The sequence below is a fragment of the Thalassophryne amazonica genome, chromosome 5 (genome assembly GCF_902500255.1).
Source record: "Thalassophryne amazonica chromosome 5, fThaAma1.1, whole genome shotgun sequence".
Taxonomy (NCBI): domain Eukaryota; kingdom Metazoa; phylum Chordata; class Actinopteri; order Batrachoidiformes; family Batrachoididae; genus Thalassophryne; species Thalassophryne amazonica.
Genome location: NC_047107.1, coordinates 43,014,433 through 43,029,018, shown reverse-complemented (window position 1 = coordinate 43,029,018; position 14,586 = coordinate 43,014,433).

Here is a 14,586-nt window from a genome sequence, read left to right as displayed (position 1 = left end):
TCGGCCCAAGAGTGGGCCACAGGTCCTTAAACAGTTTTGTTGGTATAGGATCAAATAAACAGGTTGTGCTTTTTGTTGACGTTACAAGTTTCGCCAGCCCATCTAGTGAAGTACTGTCAAATTCTGTAAATCTAGGTAAAACCTCAGTGATGGCACCCACTTCAAAAGCAGGGTGTCGTGGCTGGGTCATCTATTTTCTTGTTGTCCATGTATAAGTGTTGCCACTGTGTCAAACAACAACTTTACGTTATGCTTGTTTTTGTTGATCAAATCAGAGTAATAGGCCCACTTTGTAGCCAGTAGTGCATGCTTATAGATAGCGTTGCACCACGCGAGGTGAAATACTTCTAATGTTGAACTTTTTTTTGTTCTAGACCCCTGGCTTTATGCTTGAGGTCACGCAAGTTATCATTGAACCAAGGTTACTGTGTTTTGGGGGAATATGGTTTAGACATAGCTGGCGCAATATCACGAACATTCCCAGGTCAGACACCTCGCTTTCTGATTGGCTGCATGTCACATTTAGCTGCTCATGTCCTTCTGTGCAGATCAGAATGCTCTTAACCCAACACACACAGCAGGAGTATCTGATAAGATTATATTTAGCATCATCATGATCGTCGGGGCGTCCTTTGGAAGGGGAAAATCGGGTCAGATATCGGCCTAATTATCTTGCCATGTGAACCAGTTTTGATGTTATGACGCCTCATGGAGTGACTGATCAGTTATGATACCGCACCAACCTGCTAACCGATCGGATGTTATGACACCTCAATGAGCGACTGATTGACGCATTGTTATGACCCCGCACTGAGCCGCAAACCGATCGGATGTTATGATGCCGCATGGCGCAACTGATTGATTCGTTGTTATGACCCCCCATAGAGCGACTGATTGATGCATTAATTATGACACCGCACCGCAAAGTTCAACGACCAAAATGCCAACATTCTGGGCGCAATGAACATGTTTTCACTATTATTTTATTTCTTTGTGTGACTGAATTATTCAAGCATTCAAAAGGTGATTCCTATTGCGACACAACTCCAACCGCACACGAGAAAGTTTTTTTGACAGTTCTTGTTATTGAAAGAAACGTTGTCTCCCTAACCGGATAGAGTTGTGATGTCATCACACATCCACTTAGGCGCTGTCTAGCGGGATCTTGAAAATTTCTTTATTTTTTTTATACAAATAAAAAAAATGACATATTTAACAAATGCACATTTATTTGTAAACACCAACATGTTACATTGATTCACTTGTGTTGGTTTTTACATAGAATGAATGAATCAACCAATCAGTTTGAGTGGAGGCTTAGTTTACCCATAATCCCTTTGGGTATCTGTGTGTTAATGTTCAAATCTTCAGAATTATTGCATTATTTTAAAATTTTCAGATATGTGTTATATATCACTTTGTACATTTTACGAGTTTACATTAATGTAGTTATTCTATCCGGAATAATTTTATTTATAAAGCAAAACCATAATTCAAACCTGCTTTCCATTTCAAGACCTCTGCCTCATCACTGGACCACTGTATCCTGTCAAGGTAAGTGACGCTTCCTTACAGCAGGGGGCAGAGTGCACAAAGACAGAAGCGCTGGCTTGTTGGCTATTTGGGTTTGTGATCACCTTTGATTCTATTAGAAGCTCTGGCGGTGTTTAAACTCAAAATTGGCTTGTTGGTAGCTGACAGCATATAGAAGGCAAAATTCAAAGTTATCAGTTAGCTGTAGCTTCTGATAAGTTTTTAGGCAGTTCATTGGTTTAGCGTTAAAAAAGATAACTTTTCAGTTAGCTGATTACCAGTTATCGAAGCTAACTTTTTGGTTAGCTGTGCCCACCACTGGCCATAGATAGACCAAACTGTACCTTTTTGAAATCTTTATCATCAGGCAAGTAATGTGGTGTAGTTTTCAGTTTGATTGGAGTATTTTTACATTTTGACCCCTGTGTAATTCTTCAACTGACCCCTACCTGGATGCCTATTGAAAATTCAAGTGACCAGTCGGTTTTTTCAAAAGTGTAATGTCTAAGGAGTATTTGTGCTGAATTTGATGCTTGCAAAACCATTTGAAGGATTGTTTCAGTTATCTGTTGAACTAATAAGCCAACAGAGCACGAACCAGCTGCTGTCTGTTAGCTTTATTAATCTAAAATCACTGGAAAAACATGTACATATAAGGCAACCCAAATTAAAGGAGAAATGCCGCTTTTAACAACCTGGACCTCATTTCTGGCATAAAATACGGTCATTTACTCACCAATATAAGTTTGGTGTCATTAGGAGTCCACAGTTCAGGCAGCATGTTCAGGTTCAAATAAGGCTCCAAGATTTTTCTTCTTCTACTAAGGTGGATTAGAACATTTTGTGGTACACAGTGCCAACTACTATACAGGGCAGACCTAGCAATCAATGTGTGTCACAGATTTAAAATGGCTCTTTTCAACCAGACCTGCAGCGCAGTGACATGTCAATCATCTATGGTGGTGCTTGGGGTGTCCAATCAGATTTCAAGGTGGTCCACTGACACCCAGCTCCACCCATGCCAGGAAGTGTTCAACATTTGACATTTCCTGTTTAACTGTGGGCTCAAAATTTGGCACTTCCTGTTTCAGTGTGAACTTGCCACTGAATTCCCATGAGATTCCATGAGATCTCATCTGTCAATCCAGGAAGTGTTTGACATTTCCTGTTTCACTGTGGACTCAAAATTTGGCACTTCCTTTTTGGGACAAAGCGCACCATGAGCAAGCTTCACGATGCTGTACGTCACTTCGCTCATATAAATAAAATAAATTGGATCAAACATGTCTCACAGACCCGTTTAATTTTCTTTTTTGGATAAATTCATACAAAATCCTTTTTGCTGGCTTGTGTGGAGGTCTGACCATGTCATCTTTTACATAACCACTGTTAAATAATCAGAAAAATCTGACTTATGTCTCAGGCTTACTACATTTATGCACAAAAACATTTTCTCTCTGACAGCTGCTTTTTTAGTTGATCTGGTGCATTAAAGTTCAAAAGATGCCAAGGATTTTACCCTCATTACATGCCCTTTATATGTCATGAGTTACAAGATAACAGCATTTATTGTTTTTGAGTTATCGGCTTAACAAACTAGAGAGAATAGACTCAATTCATTTCATTTCATGCATTACCATTCACTGCATTTTAGAGGGTGCATTTGCATGAATCTGCCAAACATTTGTGGCTTAGTGGTGAGCACTGTTGTCTCACAGCAAGATGTTTCTGGTATTATTTCCTGCCTGAGCCTGTTTGCATGTTCTCCCCATGTTCGCGTGGATTCCCTTAGGGTGTTCCGGCTTCCTTCCACTTCCAAAGACATAAAGGTTAGGTGAACTGGTAACTTTAAATTGACCATATGTGTGTGTTTGTGTGTGGGGGTGTAAATGTGTTTGTCTATGTGTGGTCCTGCAACAGAGTGGCATCCTGTCCAGGGTGTGATAGACTCCAGCCCACCCCCGTAACCCTTGATTGGAGTAAGTGGGTTTAGATAATAAATGTGCCAAACATGTAAGGTGCAGCACGGCGATACAAGCAGTTTGCCTGCTTTAGCTCCCCACAAAAAAAGTCCTGGTTCAAGACCACATTGCATCCAGAAAGTTATCTGGTGTAACACTAATGCCAAATCAACATGCAGATCCACACCTGATTCACTGCAGTGACCCCAAACAAAACACGAGAAGTCAAAAGAAATGAGTTCGGTATCAAATATGTAAAGTGTCGCAGAGACAGTCTCTTGTTTTGTCTTTTCTTTGAAGAACTAATTTTTAAATTCACCAGACTGCACCAATAACGGTTTCAGCTTCATATTTTTTATTTTACATACTAATTTTTTTGTTGTGTGCAAGGACTGTATTTGGCTGCAAAATGTACAGTAATATCTGATTTTTAAACCACCTGTGAACTATATATTAGCAGCTGTGAAATTCCACACTAACGTTTTCATTGCACGAGGTGTGAAATCCTTGAAGTCACTTGAATGCAGCACACACAGACACTGATGTTACAGCTGAAGCTTGCATGCCAGAGGGAATGGGAGCATGACATCCCCACGCCGCTGTGATTCTTACAACTTCCTGTTATTAGAGGCTCTTTCTGCCCTTCCAGCCTCTTAGGCCGCAGCTGCAGATACGCACTGCAGCGCTGTTCTGCTCCACTTCAGAGGACTTTGGTATTTCCTCCGCTGGGCTGCCGTGGCAGCTGCTGTTCGAGATGGCGTCTAAATGTGGAAATGATTGTATCTGATGGAGACGTGGATATGTAGTGTGTGTGTGTGTGTGTGTGTGTGTGTGTGTGTGTGTGTGTGTGTGTGTGTGTGTGTGTGTGTGTGTGTGTGTGTGTGTGTGTGTGTGTGTGATAATGGGGATTTTGTTCCCACTTACTGAAATTCTTTGTGAAATTGTCACACATGCAGGCTTTTTGTTTGGTGCTTCCTGGCTTTCTGAGATCGAGGCAATGTCTCACACACACACACACACCCTTGTGGTGTTTCTGAGCAATCTTGAAAGCAGAATCCACTAGCCAACATGTTTTCTTTACTTTTTCACTCTCATTTACTCACTACGTGATACTGTTGCGCCGCCTCCTGCTGTGGGATGTTGCGTAACATTAAAAACATAATCTCCTTTCTGAATAGGCAGAATAAACTTCTACCAGAGGACAAGTCAGCTGGGTTTAGTCACAGACTTGTCCACATCCTGTTTTCCTGGGGCTTTTGGAGGCTTGCATGGCAGGTTTCTGTGTGTTCAGACTTGATGGGTGGTGTTAAAAGGTCATAGATGTGTTTAGGGGTCAGGGGTCACAGCGTGATGTTTGTCCTCCTGTTGTCTGTACACTTCACTAATTAGATGTTTGTCAGTGCTGCTTTTTTGGAGGATTTGAGGCAAAGATCTGCATATCCTCGTATGAGGATGTCCTGTCTCCTAGGGTTGTAGAGGTAGTTCTGCTTATGTTATACTGTGCTGTAAAATCATTTCTGAAGGGTATTTGAGAAGATATATAAGTTTTCCAGTATAGTTCTTTCCTTCCAGCATATGAATATTACAACAAGAGCATTCCCAGATTTCTGACAACTGCCAATCTGGATCCGGATCACCTCCAAAATTCAGCAGAGTCTTCCATGTCCTAATATCTATCTGTGGTGCAAATTTGGTGAGAATCCGTGAAGTAGTTTTCACATAATCCTTCAAAGCCTGTATAAAGTGAAATCTTGATCCAGAATCTGGATCTAGATCATGCCCAACATTTAATGCAGTCTTCCATGGCCTAATATCTATCTGTGGTAAAAGATTTCATCAAAATCTGTGCAGTAGTTTTGACGTAATCCTTCTTACAGGCAGACAAACAAATAAATAAACATAGATGATTTTATTATGTCCGTGATGGACATAATGGACAATTTTCAAGTTGCACCACAACACAGGAGACAATGCAAGACAGGAGAGACCTTTTGTCTTTTTGGCACTCTGCCAGTAGAAGGCGCTCGTATTTTTCAGTTGAAACAACACAGGGACGGCATCAAATATGAGGTCTATTAGAAAAGTATCCGACCTTATTATTTTTTTCAAAAACCATATGGATTTGAATCACATGTGATTGCGTCAGACAAGCTTGAACCCTCGTGCACATGCGTGAGTTTTTCCACGCCTGTCTGTGCGCCATGCGGCACCGCCGCGACGCGCGAAGCCTCCGCTCCTCTTTCCATGACAAAAACTCCTGTAACAGTGGAATGTGCCGTTCATTTCCAAACTGGACGCTGTGTTTTATCCGGGACGTCGTCTGACTAGCACAGGAATTGTGAAAAGACGTGCACATCAGCACTTTTTCGGCACATTGAGACAGACGAGCGGAGGAATTCCGAACGTCGCGGCGGTGCCGCATGGCATAAAGCAACGCCGTGATGAAGCCTCATGGGACATGTTCTGGCATGTCCAGGCACATCCACAATTTCTCGGATAATCACTTGATGGAAAAACCACCGATAGCTGTCTGAATGCCATCTCAAAGCCGTCCTGTGAGACCAAAACGGAGGTGGTTTTGTCTCGCTCCAGTAGCAAATCCATCGTGACGCGCGAAGCCTCCGCTCGGCTTTCCATGACAAAATCTCTTGTTAAAAGTGAAATCTGCCGTAAAATGGTTGATGTCCAGCTCTTGTGATAACCAGAGAAATGGCACACGATGGTCACAGATCCAGACAGCCATCCGTTTAGAAATGAAATGGTCGTTCAGCCTGTCAATGGCGGCTTCGGAGCGCGGCGCGCCCCACAGCCGCTGGGGGCCGTCCTTAAAGCGACAGTGACACTCCTTATTCTCTACCAAGCCCGTAACATTTTCACCGAAAGCCAGATAAATTTTTCTAATGGTTTCCAGCTGCCAGTCTCTAACAGTTTCTGAAAAAATTCTGATGGAAAAAAAAGCCCAAATCATTCCGCCATTTCCTTACAATGAAAATCCGCCGAGGGGGCTGAACCACTCCTCACTCAAAGCCTGCTCACAGGTGAATGACGCAATCGACAGGCGTGGAAAAACTCACGCATGCGCACAAGGGTTCAAGCTTGTCTGACACAATCACACGTGATTCAAATCCATATGGTTTTTGAAAAAAATAATAAGGTCGGATACTTTTCTAATAGACCTCGTACGATACACATTTCACTTATGGTGACACTTAACTCACTAAACCAATTGAACTACAAAAACACAATAAATAAAATTTTTAAAAATACCTCACACATAACACGAAGTTGGGCGAAAGAAGCAGGAACTGGACAAAAAAACTAAAGGGCTGGTGACCGTGTTGCAAAAATGATATGTGTTTTTTATTGATTATAGTGTGAGGAGAGCCTGCCAATGCACGCGCCTCGCGGTGGTGTCTTGTGACGTGATATTCTCCATCACATGATATGTGTTCTCCAGCTTTGAGTAGCATTGACACAGTGGTCAAGCGCAGCTTTGACTGCATGGTCACGCAGCTGACCATGCGCGCTGAGACGTAGTTGGGGCGATCCAGTTTGTTTTTATTTCTCCCCATGTTGTCATCGTTTGCAGACACTCGTGCAGTACATGTGACAATATGTGTCCCCCAGGTTTGCATTTCACTGATGCCGCGGTCAGCTGTGATGTGGAGCAGCGCAAGCTGCAGGACCGCAGCACTCACTGTGGCCTGATGTGGCATGATTTCAAATGTCATGCATCCCATGATGTGATTACATGTCAACCATGGTCCCCTGACAAACGCATAACTGTAGTGCATCTGTACATGTGTGACCATGTCAATCAATACATGATCGACATGTGACACGCCCACCTCTCCCCACATGAATGGGCTCACTGTCACTGTACACTGGCACATGCGTGTACACAACGATCAGCTATGATATTGAGTAGCAAAACACTCACATGAGTGAGTGTGATCATCTGATGGCTTCAGTGCGCTGGCATCATCTAATTGCCTCGGTGGCCGCACGTGGGCCATGATGATCAGCAGCGATTTGTGTCACGTCATGTGGCTGTCCAGTTGGCTGGCGCTGTGACACTCAGAGAGGGCTGGGTTTTTATTTACTGGGATTGGGATATACCATGGGGTTCCACAGCTGTCAGTTGTTATGTCATGGACATGTCAGTCATCCAGCTGTGCACGCTGACAGTGATCAAACTGCACTGCAGCCACGGTGCAAGCCTTCGCAACCTCAGCCGCACCTTGATAGGCTTGTGGTGTTGGTGGGGGGGGGACACTCACACGCCATATGTGGGGGGACACACATATATGCCATTTGAGGTACTGGCAGGGGGGCACAGCACTGTGTTGCTTGGTAACAGCACACTCGTGCGGCACTTAGAAAATGTGCAGTCATTCGCACATCTAGCTCGAAAGTGGTCTGCCTGCTCTCTATTTTTGTGCTGGCAGTGCAAATGGCCCCTACTTTTCTAAGTGCCCCGTGAGTGGTGTTGAATGTTTGGGGGTGGCACCTGGACTCCAGCCGACTCTGGCCAAGAGTGGGTCGAATGGCCACTGGCACGGCATTCGACGATGTTCAGCCGCTGGTGTGAAGGCTGCCTCGATTGCACCATTCAGCTACGGTTCGACATTGGACGATGATTTCGTGCAGCTGCTCGGCTGCGGCACGATATGTCCGACCTGCGTACGACATCACAATCAGATGGCAGTGTGACCTAATCTTACTCTCATCCTGCAATTCGAATGGGTTTCCAGTGCAAGCAGCACGCGAATATAGAGTGCATGGGCTGTGCCTGAATGAATATGGCAACTGTTGTACGAGGTATTCAAGTGCCATTTGACGCCTCCTTCGTGTGCCATTCTGCCTCAATCATGTTATGTGTGAAGGGGCCCTAAGAAATGTCTAACAATTTGAGGAATTCTAAGATTTTTCTAAGAATAATGTCACTAAGAGCCTTAGGCTGCTTTGTAGATATGGGCCAAGGTCATTAGTGTATTTTAAGACTTTTCATTCTGCACATTTATACATTCTGAAGAGCATGAGTTAAGATTTGATTTTACCTGTGTTGTGACATGAGCTGCTCCATTATCATAGATGATGTTCCCTCTCAGTACAAGTGATACTCCTCATCTGGGTCTCCCTAAGTAACCAGATTTTGGACACAAAGTCATTTTAACAGTACAAACCAGTAGTACTTACCGATATATGAAATTATGGATTGTAGGCAATTACATTTTTTTCTTTTCCATTTTCTTTCTGTAATTATCTTAACACAGTCTGACATCTCACACTCATTACATGCATAATTATCAGCCCATTTGAATGCAAGAAAAAAAAAGATTTTTGTTGCAAGTAGAATTATACATATTGGGCTCTTAAAAGGGAGTAGAATATGTAGGTCATTCCGACAGAATGGAAGAAAATATTTGTGCAAATCTACAAAGAAAAGGGTGATCACATGGACTGTAACAACAATAGGGGTATTCCACTGCTGTATGTGCTTGCAAGGATTATTTTTAATAGGATTCAGTTCCAGTTACTTGTTGCTCAGCGACCGGAACAGTCTGGCATCACGCCCAAGAGGTCAACCATAAACCACATTCTGGCCTCATGGAATCTAAGTGTGAATATTGGCAGTAATTTTTGTTTTTTTGTTTTTTTTTTTGCAGCCTATTTTGGTTTTCACAAAGTGTTTCATTCATTGGAAAGGACTGCTGTTTAGGACATCCTGAGAATTTGTGGGATCTCTAAAAAGTTACTGAACATCATACTATACATAGACACTATGAGTGCTGTAGAGAGTGAAGGAAGAGACTCTGAGTTTTTCCACAGGGAAAACTGATGTTTGTCAGAGATGTGTTCTGGATCAGTTCAGTGTTGAGAAGTGTCGATTTGTGTCAGTTTGTCATTTCCTTTCAGTTGGAGGCATGGGTCTGTCCTCTCACAACCTTTGACACTTTTGCTGGCAGGGAAGCTACAGCTGTTATCAGACTATTTTGGAAGGCAAAGCCTGTATCTGTGTATTGTTTTGGGTCATTGCTGAAAATGAAGCCACGGAGGTAGGTAGGTCTAAGCAGCAGATGTTCCAGAGCCTTTTTTTTTTTTTTTTTTTGCAGCTCAGGGTGCTTTCTCACACCCAAAACTCTGTCAGGGAACAGGTTTCATGACTAGTCCATAATACAGTAGCTCCTCCCTCAAGTCAGCAAGTAGCATGTCACAGTTTTGGGAAGCTGTAAATGAGTTTCTGATCCAGTCCAGTTGCTAAGATTTCTCTCCTGGCCAACCATATCACCCTGTGTGACTCCCCAGTCACCACTGTGGAGTCCTTCTGCTACCTGGGGATCACCATCACCCAGGACCTCAAGTGGGAGCTGAATGTCAGTTCTCTCAACAAGGGAGCACAACAGAGGATGTACTTTCTGTGGCAGCTGAGGAAGTTCATCCTGTCAAAAACAATGATGGTGAACTTCTACACTGCCGTTATTGAGTCCATCATCTCCTCCTCCATCACCATCTGGTATGGTGCTGCCACTGCAAAGGATGGGAGCAGACTGCAACGTATCATCCAGAGAAGGTGATCAACTGCAATCTGCCATCCCTACAAGACCTGTACACCTCCAGGGCTCTGAGGTGAGCAAGGAAGATTGTGGCCGATCCCTCTCACCCAGGACACAAACTTTTTGTCACTCCCCCCTGGCAGGAGGCTGAGGTCCATCAGGACTAAAACCTCAAGACACAAAAACAGCTTTCTTCTATCTGCAGCTAGACTTATGAATAATGCCAGAGACCCCTATTTACCTTGCCTCCCTTCCCTTTCCACAAAGTACAGATTGGTCATCTCTGTACTGAAAGGTACTGTACATTTGCATGCTTTTGCACAGCCCCATTCCAATGTTATATTTATTTTACAGTGAATATTTTTGCCTATTTGTATATTTGACCCCAAAACTTCAAAAATAAGTATTTTCTTTCTTTTCCTTTTATTGTTGTTTATGCACCAATGACACCGGATCAAATTCCTTGTATGTGAGAACTTACTTACGTGGCAATAAATTTGATGCTGATTCTGAAAAGCATGATATAAAACTGGAAAGCGTGTTAACCAAAAATCCATTCACAATAGACTTTACTGTGTTTCTCTCCATTTCCTCGCTGATAATGAAGGCACCAAACTGAGAAAAAGCCACAAATCTCTTCCAAATCTCTGCCCGGCTGTTGTCACCTCATTCTATAGAGAAACAATAGAGAGTGTACTAACCAGTAGTATCTCTGTGGCAAGAAAGTAGCAGCCTTGCAGACTGGAAGGCATTGGGGAGGGTCGTGAGGGCAGCAGAGAAGATTATTAGGGTCAGGCTGCCAAACATTGGTGAACTGGCAGAACAGCACTGCTTGTCCAGGGGAAGAAGGATAATCAGGGACACTTCACATAACAATCTGTTATCCCTCCAGCACTTAGGTAGATGGTACCATAGCCTGAGTTGCAAAAAACACAAATTCAGGGACAGCTTTTACTCAACCGCCATAAGACAGTTAAATACAAATTAATAGAGAGAAATGTGCAATACAGAATGTAGGATATAGAATACACCGTAGCATCTGGTAGCAACTTCATCCTTGTAGCATCTTCATACAATATGTGCAATATCCTGTTTCCTTTATTTATTATTGCATGTTGTGTATACACAGATGCAGAGACAGTTATCGCTAGGTTTTAAAAAAAACTTTATCACTGTCATGCACCTTGGACTAGTATTCATTCTGTGCTTTATTCTGTTTTTATCTATTCTTGGAGTGCATATTTCATTCTGTGACAGCATCTGATGTTTTTTTCCTGAATGAGAGGAACTTGTTTGTGAAGTGAAATATGAAAAAAGTCATTAAAATTTATAGGAAAAAAACAACATGGCATGTAATAGTCTGTAAAATCAAATAACACCAAGTAAGATTTAAAGGCTAAACTCAGCATAGGGTCTGTACATGCACTGGCACATACGTACATTTGCTCACATGAACTGCTGATTTTCAAAATTCCATCACCCTGGAAAACAGTAAGATTTTTCACAGTAATGCTGATGCCAGTTTGGGAGTTGTGTTATTGCTCTCATGGAGGGAGATAATGAGACGGATGTGAGAGAAAATCACTAGACACAAGTTATAACCCTGTAGTGTACACACATTATCTCGAAATGATAAAAGTACAAGCAGCTTGAGGGTGGCACACATTAGATCAGTCATCAAAGCCAGCCGAGGTCGTTTTAGGTGACACACAGGAACACGTTAAATGTCAGAGTTATGTGGCAAAGCAGAAAGTGGTTGTCTTCTCAGCAGGCAGGCAGGTGAGGTCACTCCTCAGCTATGCGTGTGCCTCCAACACCCCTTCAGTCCCACCGTGCTGATGACGATCGTGCATCTATGTGCGTGCTTTGTGCAGGTTTACTTCACATTCTCACCTCTTTTAACAAAAACACAAGTACTTCAAAACAGGATTTTCCAATTGCTGCTTCTTTCTCAGTACATTTTCTCCTTTGTTGTTGCTCACACTGTAAAAAGCTTTTGATTTCGTTTCCCAGTTGGCACATTTCAGTGAAATTTGAGCTGCACAATGAGAAGAGCACACATAGTAGCATGTCCCTCAGCCACTATGCAACATGTTAAATGTTCAACATTTTTTAGCTTGATCTTTTTTTTTAGGATTTTCTCCGAACCTTTGCAGTGTCTATTATAGGTTTGACCCAGTCTCACAATGTTATATACAAAAATAAATCATGAAATAACTAGCTGGCACTGCCTCATGGTCAACTACTAATACATTTACTGAGAACACACAAGGCGTGATCCAAGTTTCTTTATTCTTTGTAACAGGAATAACACTTGGAAGACAATGTGATCAAGAAAATTCGTGCAGTTGGGAAAAATATAGCTATAGGTTGGTGTTTCCACAAAAGTTAGTCTTTAAATTAGACAAATGCATCATTTTGATAAAGTATTCAGAAAATGTGCTTTAATGAGACCTTTATTTGGAATTATACCTCCAGTCAGGTTCATCAGTGTTTGGGCAGTGATGATAGTTTTTGAATTTTGCCTCCGTACACTACCACAATGGGGTAAAAGTGAAACACACAAGTTGTGCTTATGTTGTCTTTTGGCTTTAATCTGAGGGTTTCAGTAAAAAAATATTGCATGAATAACTGAAGAATTATGACCATTTTTACAATGGCATCTCCCACTTTTTGTTGTGTGGGCCGCCAGAAGAGGAGGTACTGCTGGCCCACCATCAGAGGGCGCCCTGTCTGGAGTGCGGGCTCCAGGCACCAGAGGGCGCAGCCGCCTCACAGGAGCAGCCAGGGTGACAGCTGTCACGCATCACCTGCAACAGCTGTTACCAATCATCTGATCAGCAGGGGTATATCAGCAGGACGACGTCTCCACCTTTTTGCCGAGATATCGTTCTACCTGGAAGGTAACGTACTGGAGGTAGTTTTCCTGCCGTGCGGATTGCTGGGTGCAAACGCGCCCTCATTTAATTGTTTCTTTGTTCCTCGCCAGCAGTACCAGGTCCAACACGCGGAGGCAGTGGCCACCTGGGAATTCGGGACTTGGCGGCTCCAGTATTCCCGGGGTCTGGTGGCGGAGGAAATCGTGTGGTTCCGGTTCTGCTTTGGACGGACGTCTCCTATCTTCAAGCCTGCCCACACGACACCTTTTGTGATTTGGCTTTTTGTCCATTATTGTAATTTGTTGTATTTGTTGTGCCCATTCACAACAGTAAAGTGTTGTTATTTGACTTCCTCCATTGTCCGTTCATTTGCGCCCCCTGTTGTGGGTCCGTGTACCTACACTTTCCCAACAGGATATCTCGGCCAACGTCATGGATCCCGAGGGGCGTCAACCGGCTGTTGAACGGCCAATGGAAGAGCAGGGCGCACAGGCGTCTGCAGGAGGAATGATCGGTGAGTTGCAGCGAATCCTCACCGCTTTTACGGCTCGGCTGGATCTGATGACCGAGCAGAACGTCCTCCTTAACCGCAGGGTGGAGGCTCTCGCCGCGCAGGTGGAAGCGCGCCCTCAGGGCGCTGCTGCGGCTCCCCCTCCTGTCGATCCTGTGCGCAACAGTGACGTTCCACAGGTCATTCAACGACCCCTCCCACCTTCCCCTGAAGCATACATAAGCCCTCCAGAGCCGTACGGGGGTTGTGTGGAGACATGCGCGGACTTTCTTATGCAGTGTTCGCTCGTCTTTGCACAACGTCCCGTCATGTACGCGACTGACGCTAGTAAGATAGCTTATGTGATTAATCTGCTTCGCGGCGAGGCACGCGCTTGGGCTACAGCGCTCTGGGAGCAAAATTCGCGGCTCCTTCTGATATATGATGGGTTTGTGAGGGAGCTCAGAACAGTGTTCGATCACCCAAATAGAGGAGAGACCGCTTCAACCGTGCTGCTGTCAATGAGACAGGGGCGCCGGAGCGCAGCTGCTTTTTCAGTCGACTTCCGCATCGCGGCTGCGAGGTCCGGCTGGAATAGCACTGCCCTCTGCGCCGCCTTCGTAAACGGACTGTCTTTAGTCCTGAAGGAGCACCTGGTGGCCAAGGACGAACCGCGGGATTTAGACGGGCTTATTGATCTCGTTATACAATTAGACAATCGGTTAGAAGAACGCCGTCGGGAACGAGACGAAGGGCGTGGCCGGGCACGCGCCGTCCCTCTCCCTTCCGGTTCCGACCGAGTTCCGCCCTCCCCACGCTCCACGGCCTCTACGCTCCGTGTGGTGACAGCTCCCCCTGCTGACGAAGCTATGGACACGAGCAGGGCCACATTTAGGGCACCAGATAGACAGAGGAGGCTGGTCCACGGAGCGTGCTTTGTTTGTGGCTCAATAGAGCATCAAGTGAGGGACTGCCCCGAGCGGTTAAAACCCTTAGGTCACTTTGAGTACCTGGTCATGCCGTTCGGCCTCACAAACGCCCCCGCGACGTTCCAAGCATTAGTTAATGATGTCTTGCGGGATTTCCTGCACCGATTCGTCTTCGTATATCTTATACTCATCTTTTCTCCGGATCCTGAGACTCATGTCCGGCATGTACGTCAGGTC